This window comes from Protopterus annectens, chromosome 1.part1 (assembly GCF_019279795.1).
Source record: "Protopterus annectens isolate FY-2018-M chromosome 1.part1, PAN1.0, whole genome shotgun sequence".
In the NCBI taxonomy this organism is placed as follows: Eukaryota; Metazoa; Chordata; order Ceratodontiformes; family Protopteridae; genus Protopterus; species Protopterus annectens.
Window position 1 is genome coordinate 1,624,249,988 of NC_056726.1, and position 17,901 is coordinate 1,624,267,888.

Below are 17,901 nucleotides of genomic sequence, written 5' to 3' on the forward strand. Positions count from 1 at the left end.
TGTTTTGTTAAATTGCTAAGTATTACAGCTAATCAATAGTACCAGGCCTTAGAGTTTCATGCTACTTATTCTTTACAAAATGCATGCTAATGCTAGGCCTGTTTACTCTATTAACTTTTGAACTGAATTATAGTAAGCTTTAATATTCCACAGGATTCAATAAACTCAGTACAGCAATAGTGCTATATCTGCACGGAGTGAACTGTGTCCGTTTCTGCATAGCTTTAACATCAGCGCACCTTGCATATTCATGAAGGTGTACTACTGCTAATGCTAAGCGGACACGAAAACTACTGAGTGCGGGGGTGTGTTTAAGTAGTGCACACACATCAAACACGTCCCTTGCACTCTCAAAGTGCCGTACGGCACTTTGTAAATGCTTTTCAGTGTTCACAGTCACTGAAAGCAAATAAAATAGTTTAACAGTGTCTGCAGACACTGAAATAGCTAGGAGATCAATAAATAAATGCAGGGGGTGTGTGACAGGTACTGTCACAAACCCCCTGCTTTGTCAATGTGCCATACGGCCATACCCTTCAACTGTACAGGTTTCCACAGAATGTCCAGATGTCTGCCTCACATACCTCTTAACCTCTTATAGCAAAAAATCTGAACAAAGCCATAAATAATGGGTGGACAAAGGCCCAAAAATACATTTTCAATTTTGCGCATACAAACTTAGAAAGAGGATAGAATAACAAGTTTTGCAATAGCATGGATGCCCTGAAGGGTTTGAAGTCTGAAACTCAAATTCTGTCATTATTTTCTGACTTAAGCCCTGAGAGTGATTTGCCAATGATTTGCTAGAAAACGACAATCAGATGAAAAATTAACCAAAAGTATGAAGCAAAAATCTAGATGTTCTGCAAAAATCTGTACAGTTGAAAGGTATGCTGCATCATATTTTTGGTGTGTTCCCACAAATATTTGTCCCTGCCTGGCAAATAGAGGATGTGATTCATTAAATAATGGCAACCATTTGAGTTTAACACAGCACATCCATCTGAAAAGTCATGCTAATGCAAAACCTATTATTCTATCAACTTTCTAAGTTTGTAAGAACAATATTTAAAATCTGTCCCTATGTGTCCCCTTACAATTGCCCTTACTGTGACTGAGTATTGATACATGTAAATAAAGTGGTTTTATGAATTTCCATTTTTTTTCCATTCTAAGGTATGTTTATGCGGTTACATGTTAAATTGTCGAGTGATCAAAACGTCAAGCATGGGAATATCGAGACCAAAATGTCGCATGAACAGAATAGCAAAAACGCAGAACATTGGCAGTTATAACGTTGACTCTACACATCACAATATCCAACATCCAAAACAAAACGTAAATACTGTAAAGTGATAACACAAGAAAAAACAACACATACATAAACATCATTGCAGGGGGGGCATGCCCCCCTGCACCCCCCACACCCCCCTACTTAAATATACCAACTCTGAGATCGCACTACAGCAGGGAAAAGCGGATTACCCAGGGAACAATGTTTGCACCCTACGCCATGCTAGCAGATAGTTCTGATGTTAATATTACAACTATAAGATCACTTACATATACTTGTGGATGACAGTTGAAATGGACGTCTAACCTCCTTCCAGTTGGCTGGTACATTACTATAGTGTTAATGTTATAACTGCCAATGTTCTGGGTTTTTGCTATTCTGTTCATGTGATGTTTTGGTCTTGATATTCCCATGCTCGAAGTTTTGATCACTCAACAATTTAACATGTAACCGTTTATTCATAGCTGAGCAGGTTTGCACATTAGGGCCCTCTACTCAGCATTGCTTAAACATATCATAGCAGCTAAACAAAAATGTATAGCTAAAAATCTCAGTGACAAGATAGTGTAGTGGTTAGAGCCCAGCTTTGCATGCAAGCGTTCATGGTTTGAATAACAAGACAGACACTTTATGTTACATGGCAAAGCATTGTTAAAAGTAATTTTTTTATGTTAAATTATGTAGTAAGTGATATTTGTTACACAGGGAAGTGTAGCAGGTCCAAAGTGGAAGCGTGAGTGCATAAAACATGTGAAATCACCCATGTATACACAAGTGTCCCGTACAGTATAGTCACACCCCATGGTATTGTAATGAAAGCACATAGGGGATGTCATGCAAAGTAAATCATATACACTTAATAATATGTCAGTAATGATGAATTAACAATTCTGATATTTTTTAAATGAAAGCTGAGCAATGCTAAGTAGTGCTCAGCTATGTTTAGCCGGTGTAAGCATTGCTTACATGTAAATGCTAAGTAGCAGTTAGCTCAGCTAAGCGGATTTGTGCACTGTTAAGCAGTGCTCAGGATTTACCCCTTTAATCACTGTTCATTTCAGCTTAGCGGATTTATGCACTGCTTAGCTGAGCTTAGCATTTTCAAAATGGTCCAATGATAGCGAAGGATGGGAATATGGTCTTATTTAAACTGCACAGGCAGGAATACAGCCAGAACCTGTTGTAGTTGATTTGTGCAGGTACTATGTTGGGTGTTGGTTAAGGAGCGCTCTTTCAGGTGCAGCGCTAGGGCATTCAGGAGTCCAGGGTCATGGCTAGACTCCTTGTAGAAAATCATGATGAGAGACTGCTGTAGGGCCAGTACCAGGGCTCACAATACAAAGCAGAATCCTGAGACCATCTCACACGCGATCTCACCAGTGCAACTGGCATCCCCCGAACTGGTGAGCAGGTATGGCATCATTGTGCCTACCTAAAGCGGAGGAAGGGGCACTCTTGGCCCAGTAGATCCAATATGTATGGGCACAGAATGCTCAAGTAGTGTGTAAGTATCAGTATCAAGTAGTTTGTACAAACATCTAGCCTGAGTATGTGATAGACAGGTATGCATAATGTTTGTTTTTCTTCCCTACAGCTGCAGCAGAGAGGGCTAGCAACATCAAAGCCCATGACAACAGACTGCTAAGGCTGCTCCTACAGGCTGGTGAGTTCAAATCTGTTTTGCAGTAAATAGTGCAAATAACTAAGAAGGAGTACATTGTTTATTGCCAGCAGGCAAACTGTTACTATGTTAACCAAATAAATAAAGTTTGTCCAATTAATATTGATTTGCAGGATATGTAGTACTAAAGCACTGTGTCATGTCACTGTAATAAAAATCCATACCACAAACTGGTGCAGTGGCAGCATTGTTGGCTCACAGCAAGAGGTTCTCCGATTCGATTCTCGGCTGGGGTGCCTTCTGTGTAGAGTCTGCATGTCCTCCCTGCGATCATGTGGGTTTCCTCCCAGTGCTTCAGTTTCCTCCCACGTTTACAAAGACATGCATCTGGAGCATTTCTCCCTGGGCCTCCACTGAAAATTGGCTTTGTTCCAAGTCGGACTTTCCCGGTTAACAAATGTTAAATAAATAATAAAATAAAAAACTGTTGTGTTTACTCTGGTATGTTGTCGTAGAAATAGAATGTATACAGGCTCTCCACACCAAATATGGCTTTGACAGCATGCATTAACTAAGGTTGTGAAGAGTAATTTGTAATGTATCACAGTGTGCCCCACGCAGCATTGCTGTGTGTTAACCTTTGCTTTCCAGATTGTATTATTTCAAAGAATTAATGCAGAGTACATTAACCATCCATCATGCATACATCTCAGGATTACAAGGTCAGACTGTCTAAACAAGAGAGTATTAGACAGAAACCAGTCAAACAAGAAACAGCAGTTCCTCAGTAGCCAAGTGTGATGAGAAATAGCTTAGTTTTTAATTTTGCACACCCAGACATGGTACAAATCCAGGGAGTGGTAGTAAGATGTGTGCATATTTACACACAAGGAATCAGGAATAAATGTAGAAACAGTCAGGAAGTGTTAACAGATATTTTCTCCACAGGTTTTACAGATAAAGAAATGTTGGTAGTAACTGTAGAAAGGGTATACTAATACACCGTGTACAACTGTTTCACTGTCCAACCCCATTACTGCAAATGACAGCAGGATAGGTACATACAACATGCACTCTTCCCAATACATGCCTCTCAAGTGTCACACTGTCACAGCTAGTAGTCACTGCTGCCAATAATCTGGACACTGATAGGAAACCAGGTGAAGTATGCCAGTAGCACAATCACATAACAGCAGTGCAGGGTACCCATTCTGTGCCAGATATGTAACCCTGTAAAGTAGGAGTCCCTTCTAGTCATGTACTCAGAATTATCACAGTGTGCCCCATACCACTACAGGTTGACAGTTAAACAGGTATGTTTGTGCTGCAGAAGCTATGGGCCATAGGTAAATGTAAAGTGAGGGCAGGCCTGTAGCGTATTGAGCAGTGCTGTTGTGAAAAAAATAGAAGCCTAAACAGCTGTTAATGGACTTTCTGTCTCTCCCCTCTGCATCAGTAATAATCATCCATATACGATGGATATGTTGTTCTGAAAATCTAATGTTGGGACTTGTGTTCTATTATTGTTCATATATTTGATTGGTTGCATGTTAACATACCTTGTTGAAATACCATTGTTGATGGCCTGTTACCAGCAATGTTACTGGCATGCTTTTACAATGCATATTGTTATTCCATTTATGCATGTGTTCTGTTTGCTATGCAACTGTTTCAAATTTGTTGTATAGGGTTAATTGGAACACTCACTCATGCTGTTATAATGAATTTTGAAATATTTTGTTTGTGACTAACCAATATATTTTGTAAAACCTCAACACCATAGCATGTTTGTAAAGGCAGATCCCAGTGGATTCATCTGTCCTGCCTCATATGGCCATGGCACCGAGCCTCAGTACATCTGGGACCCAACCTGGAACTGCCTTATCTGCTTGTCCTGCAACACTTTCAGGTGGAACCACCTCAGGGTATGGTGCCCATCCTCCCCTGGGCACAGACTCAGAGAGGAGCCCATCACCCACTGCCAGTTCTGGGGTATAGTGAGCAGTATCATCCACATGGAGTTGGATGGATGGCTGTGCCAGATGGAGGGCTGCCTGGTGCACCTCGAGGGCCAGGCAGCTCCTCCTGTCCAGCCCCCAGCACAGCCAACTTAGGGACCGTGAAGGTACAGTGGTGCCTGCCCATGGGTGGAGACCTCAGTCCCATTGTATCCATTTGGGGCTCATGGGCTTCAGATTCACAACCAACCTCCCCACCAAAGGTGTTTACCCCCTCATGTGTCATATACTCCCCCTGCCTGCTGTCTTGTCTGTCTGTGAATGCAACATATCCTACCCAACCTACCTCCCCAAACATACCTACAGCCTTTCCACAACATCCCACTCTCACCTAGGGAAAAAAAGGGCATCTGTCCTGCAAAAAATCATTGCCCCATACATAGCTCTACATTTTGCCCCCATGTACAGTGAAATTAATCAATCTACCCAAACATTATTCTACAAATGTCTGTCACCAACACCCCTCCCCATGGGGTGTGAGGCTGCAAATTCCAGAGTTTACACATTATTTACAGCTGTTGCTGCAGAAGAAATGTAGAGCTATGGTCCTTTCCTACACCTGTCCTGCACATCCCTAGCTGGTTTTCCTAATGTTTTAGCCCCTACTTGCCTCCACTTCAGCACTTTCCTATCACCTTTTTTTCTTTTCTTTAATTAAAGTTAGTGTGGGAGTAAGCGGGAGTAAGGAAAGCTAAGAGGACTTAACCATCTGTTAGCATCGCTTAGCTTCAAAAACCACACAAACCCATTACAATGCTTAAAAGTGCTTTAATCACTCTGTCTCCATCAGCCCTTGTTCTGCCCAGCAACAAAGTAACCAGTCCTGAACCCAGGACCCTGTACACTATAGTCATAACAATGTACCACTGCACCATTTGAGCTGTAAGAACTTCTAATGCTTTTACAAACATATCATGCAGTAGAGTTATTCAACAGTATGGGAAAAACGCTGGAATCAGTCAGGTTTTGTTTATATACATACACACACAACACACACACACACAGATATATATATATATATATATATATATCTTGATATACATATGCTGCCTATGTAAAACAGGTATATTCCGCTACATGGTTAGACAGAGAGAGAGAGAGGAAATTCATGAATACTTGGGAAAAAAAACAGGTATGTCAAATAAGCAAGCGTGTAATAGAATGCAGTAGGAGGTATGCAATAATGGGAAATAGGAAGTTAAGCAAATTTGTCTCAACAAGACTTGCTGTACTGATATACTGCTGATCAGCACCTATGACCATAGCATCTGGCTCTGTCTGTAGTGACATAGATCACAGCTCAGGCTGCTGAGTCACCCCAGGAAAGGAAGGCTCACATATGTCTACTACTGGAGTGTCTGCTGAACAATACTGACTGTGACACTGCTAGGCCAGCTACTGGGATGTTGTAAATATCCATATGTTACTTGTGAATACAACAATGATACACGTTAGTCTTTCAAATCTAAGAGACCTATACAGGGTATGTGCATAGTAAACTACTGTCACAGAAGTGTGTGTTGAACTGCATGTGATATACTGAGCTCATACCATTTAACTGTCCAGTGTTCTGCACACTGACCACGTGTGCCTCATATTTGTAGTCATTTACTCATAGAGTTGTGTTATGTCTGGAAAATCATTTGCAAATCTGTGAAGACTGACATCAGAGCATAATAGCATACATATGAATGTCAGACATCCTCCAGACTATTTCTGTGAATGCAAAGCTTATTGTGCTATCAACTGATTTAAGTGTGTTACAGCAATATTAATAAAGTCTCAATAATTTTGGGCCATTGCCCCCCATTTATGTGTGCCATCGTCCAGATATCCTGCTCTAACAGGTTGAGAGGTATGACTGAGCAGCAAGAATGTAAATACAGTGTGCCATACTGACATAGAACAGAAATGTATATCGGGTATTACCTGTGCACATGTATGTATGAGTAGGTGCAGCTGAAAGCCTCAAAACCATAGACATGAGATGCAAAACATCAGGTAAATAAGCTGTACATGTTGTACATGTGTGTAATCTTAGTTTCAGTGCATCCAACAGACATAAATGTCTAAAGCTACTGGTTGTTGCATTGCCCTGACACAGAAACGTGTACTAGAATGAGCATGATTATCAGGTTGAAATTGGAGAAGTGTCCAACTGTGTTATGACCTCATGTCCATGCCTGCTACAAACAGCTATATGAGCACTGGGTCTATATTAGAACATTGAAGTTTCACAACTTCGAATGTTCTAATATTGACCCCTATTCAGCGAATGCTGAAAATAGCAAAGCTGCAGAACACTGACTTTCTTCCTAGGGAAGGAATTTGGTTGACCGTTCCTGTGGCTTCGCTATTTTCAGCACTGCGGTGGAAAGTTACGGGTTGGGATCAGGTAAGTGTGCGATTGTGTGGATGTGAGGGTTAGGGTGGGGTAGGTGAATTAGAGTTAGGGTGCAGGTAAGGTGAGTGTGCGATAGTGACGGACCTTAGGGTTAGGGTTTGGGTTAAGGTAAGTGGATAGCTAGTGGTATATGTACAGTTTAGTTTAGGGTGAGATGTAGGATTTTAGGTGTATGTGTGTGGATTACTGTTTGTTTGGTGTGCTTGTGTTGTGTGCATGTGTGTCGGAACAGCAAATTTTTAACCTGGGAAAAAAATTGCTGTCCTGCATGTTCGATATTTTCAGCAATCGCTGAATAGGGGTCGATATTAGAATATTTGATGTTTTAAAAAGTCGATGTTCTAATATAGACCCATGAGCACCTACATAGCTGTATGGATTCAGCAATATCTGACTCGTAAAACCCACCTCCACCAAGGTAGATTAATCTCCTTTGGTGGACAGAAGCATACACAAACCACATAATAGGTCATTATATTGGCTGTACAGGGACAAGTAGGAGCAGGCACCAACTTGGAAGCAAGTCCTCCTTTGTCTGAACAAGCATATGAGGTCACAGGTGAATCACTGTAAGGCTAACTATGAGTACAAATTGGACACATCCACCAAGGCCAGTCACAAGGCTGTCTTCACATATGTCTTCAATCTAAGAGGCAACAACCCAACCCACCCTATACCGGTGGTCAATCACACCACATACACACATGCCATAGCTATAGCCGACCTGCTGCAGACAGGTTAAGTGAAAACCTCTCCCCTCCCGCCCACCCCATCAGTATAGGTGGATATGCACAGCACCCAAACCCCTCCCCTCATCATCAGGGAGCAGGTCTGTAATGCCAACTCAAAGGCAACAAAATTAAGTCTCCATGGGTCCTGATAACATCCCTGCCTGCCTCCTACATAAACTCAAGCATGTGCTCCCAGCTCCATGACACACTGTGGTCAAACAAAGTCTGAGCATCATCACCTTCCTATCTGCATGGGAGATGACCGCTGTCATCCCTCTACACAATAGTAAATGATGAATGGAGGATTATGCAATTTACTGTCCCTCATTGTGGGGAACATGACACATCAGGACCTGGATTCCAATGCAAGCTCATACTGTGCTGATAGATGACAGGGGTATGATGTGGTCGTAAGTGGTGGCTAGTGCTAGTCAATGTTGATGTGCAGGTTCTGTAAATAACATTGACCAATGTATGAGGTCCTGTGATGTGTTTCACTGTTTGTCTTCCAGGTGGAATGCAGCATGCCAGACAGCTGCACTGCATGGAAGCCAAAACAACAGCAATCATTGACACCATAATCCAGCACCATGGGGTGATATTTGGCCATAGCCAACAGCATCTGCAGGAGTGGACCACCCTGTGGGATGATCTCACCTACAGGGTAAACAAAGTGGGCCAGAACTCATGAATATGAGTAGGTCAGGCATTGTGTGACTGACCTCATCTGCCATGCTCAGCGAAGGGCTGCTGCCTTGGCCAGGGACTGTGCAGCCACAGGTGGGGGTCCTGCTACACAGGCCCCAATTACACCTACGGAGGAGCTCCTTGCCAACCTTGGGGCAGCCAACACACACCAAAAGCAAAGACAAGACACCCATATTGTGGAGGTGGGTGGCACCCAGACAACAGGCGAGGAGCATCCAGGTAAGGTCAGAGTTGACATCAATCAACTATTGTAGCAGCCATACTGGCATTTGTAGAGTATCTAGAAGCATATGTCATGTCAAAAAGCAGTTGTGGGTGGGATTTTGTAATGCACAGAAGTGTACATCTATGGTGAAGGACAGCAAATTGGGTAGTGTCGCAGCTTGATCTGTACATGTGCAGAAAAGGAGCATTCCTCTTGTACCAATGCCACATGTGTGTCTGCTGACAATACCTCTCTCCCACAACTGCATACAGTGAATATAAAAAGTTTACACACCCCTGTTAAAATGCCAGGTTTTTGTGATATAAAAAATAAGACCACAATAAATCATTTCAAAACTTTTCCCACATTTAATGTGACCTATAACCTATACAATTCAGTTGAAAAACAAATCTGTAAGGGGAAAAATATAAAAAATAAACATACAATAAGCTGGTTGCATACGTGTCCACACCCTTAATCTAATACTTTGTTGAAACACCTTTTCATTAAATTACAGCATTTGGTCTTCTTGGGTAGGAGTCTATCCTACACATCTTGAATTGGCAATATTTGCCCACTTTTCCTGCCAAAAGCACTCCAAATCTGTCAGATTGGGAGGGCATCTCTTGTGCACAGCCCACTTCAGGTCACCCCACCGATCTTCTATTGGATTTAGGTCTGGGCTCTGGCTAGGCAATTCCAAAACTTTAGTTTTCTTCTGGTGAAGCCATTCTTTTGTTGATTTGAATGTATACTTGGGGTCATGGTCATGTTGAAAGGTGAAACTCCTCTTCATCTTCAGCTTTCTTGCAGATGGCTGAAGGTTTTGGTCCAAATGTGACTGGTATTTGGAACATTCCCTCCACCTTGAGCAAAGCACCAGTTGTAGCTGAAGAAAGGCAACCCCAAAGCATGATACTGCCACCACCATGCTTCACTATGGGGATGGTGTTCTGTTGGTGATGCAAAGTGTTGTTTTTGCACCAAATGTACCTTTTGGAATTGTGGACAAAATGTTTAACCTTGGTCTCATCAGACCATAACACCTTTTCCCACACGCCTTTGGGATACTTGATGTTTTGTTTTGTAAATTTTGGCTGGGCCTGGATGTTTTTCTGTATAAGAAAAGGCTTCCATCTTGCAACCCTACTCCATAGCCCTGACATATTGAGAATATGGGAGATTGTTGTCACATGTAGTACACAACCAGTACTTGCCAGAAATGTATGCAGCTCCTTCAGTATTGCTGTAGGTCTCATGGCAGCCTCCCTGACCAGTTTTCATCTTGTCTTTTCATCATTTTTGGAGGGATGTCCAGTTCTTTGCAACATCATTGTTGTCCCATATTTTCTCCACTTTTTGATGGCTGTCCTCACTGTGTTCCATGGCATATCCAATGCTGTGGAAATGTTTTTGCACCCTTCTCCTGACTGATACCTTTCAACAGTGGGATTCCGTTCATACTTTGTAATCTCTCTGCAACCCATGGCTTTTGCTGTAGCAGGCAACTGAGTACATGTAAGGAAAATCCTACTAGGACAGCTGAACTTTATTTGGGTTAATCAGAGTCTCTTTAATTTATGGCAGGTGTGTACCCAAGAAGACTGAATGCTGTAATTAAATCAAGAGGTGCATCAATAAAGTATTAGTTTAAGAGTGTGCACACACAACAAAGTATTAGTTTAAGGGTTTGCACACTTATGAAACCAGCTTATTGTACGTGTTTTATTCTTTATATTTTTCCCCTAACAGATTTGTTTGTTTTTCAATTGGATTGCACAGGTTATAGGTGACATTAAAAGTGGGAAAAGTTTTGAAATTACTTATTGTGATCTCATTTTTTTACATCACAAAAACCTGACATTTTAACAGGGGTGTGTAAACTTTTTATATCCACTGTGTGTAGTTGTGAGATAGAGGTATTGTCAGGAGACTCACATGTGGCATTGGTACAAGATGAATGCTGCTTTTCTGCACATGTATAGATCAAGCTGTGATACTACACAATTTGCTGTCCTTCAACATAGATGTGCACTTCTGTGGATTACAAAATCCAACCCACAACTGAGTTTTGACGTGACAGCTACTAATCTAGTCTAATGAGACCAAGGTTGAACTTTTTGAAAAGAAAATAAAGCCAACTGCATGAACACTGCTAAAAACTGACAGCAGTTAAAACAGATTTATTGACAAGTTGTCTTAAAAGCATGTAGAATTCTGTGAAAAGTCCCAAAAAAAATCTCATACGATAAGCGCTTTCGAATCTTCTTCATATTGTAAATGTTCTGGGACAATAAGCAGTATTTTAAAGTGATGTGGATTTCTATTTCCAAATAGGTGCAAGCTCATTTGTAAATTCTCCTTCAATGATTTTTAAGAAAATGGACCTGCCCCCGATTATACCAATGGCAGTATACGTAGTCACTATCTTATACATAAGTTCCAATCCTATCATTGGACTTTGTAAATGACACACCCTTGTATTTAGCCAATAGCAGGTCTTCTGGCTTTTAGTACAGGTTTTAATGGAACGATACGGTTTAGACCAGGCGCTTGATCTGCACGTAAGTCAATGATTCATTTAGTCTCCCTTATTTCTGTTTCATTTTCATTGTCCCCTTTTCAGAAATAAGGGAGACTAAATGGATCATTAACCGATGATAGGATTAGGAAATTATGTATAAGATAGTGACTAAGTATACTGCCATTGGTATAATCTGGGGACAGGTCCATTTTCTTAAAGATCATTGAAGGATAGGATTAGGAACTTATGTATAAGATAGTGCCTAAGTATACTGCCATTGGTATAATCTGGGGACAGGTCCATTTTCTTAAAGATCATTGAAGGAGAATTTACAAATGAGCTTGTGCCTATTTGGAAATGGAAATCCTCATCACTTTAAAATATTGCTTACTGCCCTAGAACATTTACGATCTGAAAAATATTTAAAAGCGCTTATCGTATGAGATTTTGTTGGGGACTTTTCAAAGAATTCTGCGTGTTTTAAGACAACTTGTCAATAAATCTGTTTTAACTGCTGTCAGTTTTTAGCCGTGTACGTGCAGTTGGCTTTATTTTCTTTTCCTGATTCATTGTTCTTGCCAGCTGCAGTTCAGTAGTGGGAGGTATTCTCTTTACAAGGTTGAACGTTTTGGCCACAATTACAAAAGGTACGTTTGGCACAAAAACAACACTTTGCTTCACCAAAAGAACACCATCCCCATAGTGAAGCATGGTGGTGGCACTGTACTGCTTTGGGGTTGCTTTTCATATGATGTTGAGGGCCTGTCCAGAGTGTGTATGTTGTGGTCTGACTGTGTGTCATGCATGTCACCATTTGGATATTGTGAGGTCTGTGTAATTCCTTTGTGCCACCTCACCTGTATGTGTCTGTGTGTGTGCCCATGTGTGCATGCATGTGTCCATGTGTGCATGGATGTGTGTCCATATGTGTGTATGGGTATATGTGTGTGTGTGTGTGTGTGTGTGTGTGTGTGTGTGTGTGTGTGTGTGTGTGTGTGTGTGTGTGTGTGCACGTGTGTGTGTGTATGTACACCAGCAAACCTTATAGTGTAGGTATTAATTTATATATGTTGCCTTCCCCTCACAGGTGGACATGGGGGTCTTGGTCCCTCCCACTCAGAACCTGATGTCAGTGTCTCTGTGGACTCTGATGATGATGGTGGTCATAGTGAGGCACAGGTGGGGTTATCAGGGGCTGAATCTCTGCCATCAGTTGCCATCCCACTGTCGTCCACAATGTCCCCGCACACAGTCATAATACTCACACATACCCCATCCTCAGTAGCCACAGATAATGGACAGTTGGTGGGTGGTGGCATGGAACAGACTAGTGTGGTGACTATGGCAAGTGTAAGTGGAGATACTAGCCATAGCCAGAGTGCAGGCAAGGTCCCACACAGGCAGATGGACAGGGGTGCTCAAAGGATGACTGCTGCCTATCAAGCCCCTGTTGCAAGTGCCACAGCAGGTCTCACCAGACACATGTTTCAGGCCATCACAGAGGCACAGGCACATACTGACCGCAACATCAGACAAATACTCAGCGTCTTGGATGCAACACTTCCTGGCATCCGTGATGACCTACATGACCTTGTTGAGGCCGCACATAACAATACTGAGGTCAAGAATAAACAGTGGGGTGAGGCCTTGGCAATCCTTGTCCATGGAATGTCTGTGCTGGAGCATGTGGTGGGAGATGAGGGTCAGCCGTGTGGACATAGGTCAGCACCAAGATCAACTGAGAGTCTACTAGGCCATGCACTCTCACACTCCCATAGTGGCAGTAACACCAGTGCTACTGAAGGGGGGTGCTGTCCACACAACATTGGAGCAGGTCATGGGCGTGTGGTCCTGGCCATTCCCGTCAGGGACATGGATTCAGCAGACATCAATCACCATCGGGGAGTAGTACTGCATCTGGCCTTGGGCCTGGTGGTACCAGTGATACCCCTGGTAGGACCAGTTCCCATATCTGTGGCCAGAAATGGTGAACTGTACACCCTGCCATGTACGGTCCACAGCTGTCCAACATACCCCTGTGTAGGGCAGCCACATGACGTGACTATGGGCATACAAACATACACACATCTCTATCACAGGCAGGTCCCCTCCAGACACAACCAGCACCTCTGCATAGCCCATTTATAGAACACACCACAAAACACACACACACATGATGTCAACTGTATGGCCCAGCCTAGTCCTCTGGCAAACCCACACCACACCTTGTGCATATGATGATGCCTATGCCACATCCCTGTCTTCCATACCATTGATATAGGGACATGCTAATACAGGTCTAATGCACAGGGTGAATATAGTGCAGTGTAGCTATGTAATGCTGTATAAGGTGCTGTCTGCTTGCATTTGTTACGGGTGGACATCAAAGTGTATGTTCTTTATTAGCCATGATGGATTATTGGTGTTAGTACTGCTGACTGAATGTAGTCTGACATGCTGTATTCTGTTTGTGTTCCAGGTGTCTGTGTGTCTGCTGGCTGTGGCCCTGCAGACATTACCAACATGGAGTATAGCAGAGTAGAAACACACTGATGGTATTATAGCCAAGGTACAGCTGTATATGTACATATTTACCAGGTGTGTATGCATGCAACAGTGTGTGAGGGGCACTGTTGGCAGACAGTGTGACCTTGCATACATACCCCTTGTCACAGACAGCTAGGCTTCATACATGTCACTTCAGTGTTCTGTAGTACCACAGGCTCATACATACAGAGGAGGTTACTGGAGTACTGGCACTAGGTCCTTCTCAAGCCTAGTCATGACCTTAACCCCAACAGATTCACCTATCTTGTGGTCACAGGGCCTTTTCATGTCTACATGTCGCACACACATAGGAGACACACAATTTGTGTGTGACATTATCAGTTGTGGAGTATGGGACACAAGTTGTAGCAATGTGACAGCAACACATAGCATGCCCACAGCAAGTGCAACACATAGGATGTCCCTTGGTATGCTAGTATGACACCTTCGTTGTGTGACAATAACTTTACTTACAGTATTTTTCATGACATTAAGGTGATTCTGATGTGCAATCACGTCTCTATGCAACCAGTACAATTATGTATGACATGTTTCTTGTCCCACAGTTCTGGGACCTCTTAACTGTTTCAGTTGACAGCACAGGTTACACCCTGCCAAATATGGAATGCACCCTGCAGGGTGGATCAGACATACCTCTCAACCATACAGTTTAAACAGACTGTCCTGATGCATGCCACATATCAGTAGTCCATTTTCTCATACACCTGTGTCTATCTGGCAAATTGTTGCCAAACCATGGCGGGCTGCAGTCATAATATAATGGCAGACATTATGAGTTGCACACTTCATACCATTCAGACCATCTATGCAAATGCAAACCTTGTTATGCTATCACCATTATATGTTTGTAGGAGCAATATTTGACAGGTGTCCCTATTATGTGTCCTTTGTCACCCCATTATATATAGCTTTGTGAACATTCCTTGCTCCAACAACTTGGGTGGTATGGGTACAGATGGTGGCCATACCTCTGACCTCTGCATATGTGTGCAGATTGTCCTGATGTCTGACACATGATTTCTTCACATCGGTCAAGTTCATGTGGTTTTCCAGCCAACATCTGGTAAAATAATGACAGAGTAACATTGTAGGTTATGACATCTATTGTCATGTAACAACACATATGCTTTGGAAGGTGCATTCAATTGCATGATGTGTTCCGCTATCCATTTGCCATGTGTGTCACAGCAATATGTGACGGGTGTGCCCAGTGTTTGCTGTTTGCCCCAGCTTCACATATGGCATTCACCTGATGTCTGCCTGTAAACTGCTGTAAGGTGATGTGATACAGTGATAGAGTAACTGTCTATCAGCATTATGTTTCAGACAAGTACAAGGTCTGCTGCTGCCATGTCTGTCACTACAGTGACTGTGACAGTTTGGCAATATGTCTCATAAATGCCCATGGTTAGGGATCACAGACAGCATATTGATTGCAAACGTCTGAGTATTCCACATACATATGTACAAATGGCTGGTATGGGCTGTACAGTTTAACATGTTGCATGTAAAGCAGATGCCGTTAACTGGCTCTACAAAGTAATACCATGGGGAGGGAGTCAACAGGCCTTATAATGGCATACCAACACACACAACAGCCACAGGGAATACGCTTCTCAGACAAACACACACACACACACACACACACACACACACACACACACACACACACACACACACACACACACACACAAACACACACACAGTATCACAGTTGGCAGTATTGAGTTTAGAATACCTACCTATCTAGTTATTGGTACTACAGTATTATGCAGTTATTGCATGCACCACAGAGCTTATAGGGTTGAAGAATGTCCCAAGGTTTTTCTAAGGAGATTAACATCACCATCCCTTGTAAAGTATGACAAGGGGCAGTGTACTGGGAGGGTAAGGCCTCAAAATACTGTATCCTACAAATATACACACTTGTATACACACACACACACAAACACACACACACACACACACACACACACACACACACACACACACACACACACACACACACACACACACACATTTGCCAGAACTGAGATTAGAACCTCTACCTATCTAATTAATTGGAACTGTAGTATTACACAGTTATTGCATGCGCCACTGAGCTTATAGGCCTGAAAAGTGTATACAGGTACTTCTATGGTGGCTGACATCAGCAGCCCTTGTAAAGAGGGCAGTGGGAAGTGTAATGGGTAGAACACCCCTCAAAATGGTAAAACCCACACCCCCCAGAGAATATGGCCTCAGCCAAAGACACACACCCAGAGAATACTGTTCTCAAACACACAAACACACACCATCACAGTTGCCAGTATTGAGTTTGGAACCCCTACCTACCTAGTTGCTGGTACTAAACTGTTATGAAGTTATCTCATGTGCCACGGAGCTTATAGGGTTGAAGAGTGTTCCAAGGTACTTCTAAGGTGTATAACACCACCAGCCCTTGTAACGTATGGCAATGGGGAAATGCACTGGGAGAGAAAGACCTCAAAATACTGTATCCTACAAATATACACATTTACATTTGCCAGGACTAAGATTAGAACTCCTACCTATCTAGTTATTTCTACTATACTGTTACATGGTTATTTCACATGCCATAGAGCTTATAGAGCAGTACTTTTAACGTGAATGGCATCAACAGCCCTTGTAAAGTAGGGCACTGGGACATGTTGTGGATGGGAAGGCCCTCAAACACTTTATCCTACAAACATACACATTTACACACATTTGCCAGTACTGAGAGTAGAACCTCTGTCTACCTAGTTATTTGTACTATAGTGTTATGCAATTATCGCATGGACCACAGAGTTTATAGGGCTGAAGCCAGTCTAAAGGTACTTCTAAGGTGAATGACATCAGCAGATCATGTAAAGTAGGGCAATGGGAAGTGTACTGGGTGGGAAAGGCCTAAACTCTTATTCCTACAAACATACAACCACACGTACATATGCCGGGACTGAGATTAGAACCACTACCTACCTAATTATTTGTATAGTGTTACACACTTATCGCACACACCATAGAGCTTATAGGGCTAAAGTCAGTCCAAAGGTACTTCTAAGGTGAATGACATCAGCAGATCTTGTAAAGTAGGGCAATGGGAAGTGTACTGGGTGTGCTACAGATATATCTCTCAACCTGTTAGTGCAAGACATCTGAAGATAGTCTGCCAAAATGGGGAGACAATGGCCCAAACACAGGGTGATACTGTAACTATTTCTCTTATTAATGTATGAGTTGCTAGAGCTACAGGGTTTGTTTTAGCAGACATTTTCTGACATATGTGACATTTGACACTGTAATGTATTGTGTCATTACCTACTGAAAGAAATCCTCAGATCATCACAGTGATTTACCAGAGAAATGCAAGATGGATGATGCACAGACCAATATTATGAGCCAAATGCTAGACATTCTTGCACAGTCCGGCCAGTTGAGAGGTGTGGCTACACCCAATCAGCTGATGAAGCTATGTAAACAGTACAGCACCTTGGTGATATACTAGCTGTGGATCTCCTGATTGTGTGGTATTCTTACCTGAAAGGTCATATCCTGGTGTGGGCATACCTCTCAACTGTACATGTTTTCATATTGGACAGATCTTTGTCCATTTTTTGTCCATGTGTCATAAACCTGTGGTTTTCTGGCAGGTTGGTTGGATATACTTTAAGAGTGAGAATTTGGAAAATAATGACAGAACATTTGTGTTTTAGACTTCATAACCTTCAGCCCATACATGCTAATGCAAAACCTGTTGTTCTACCAGCTTTCTAAGTTTGTAAGGGCAATATTTAAAACACAAGCCTATTATTGGGCCTTTGTTGCATT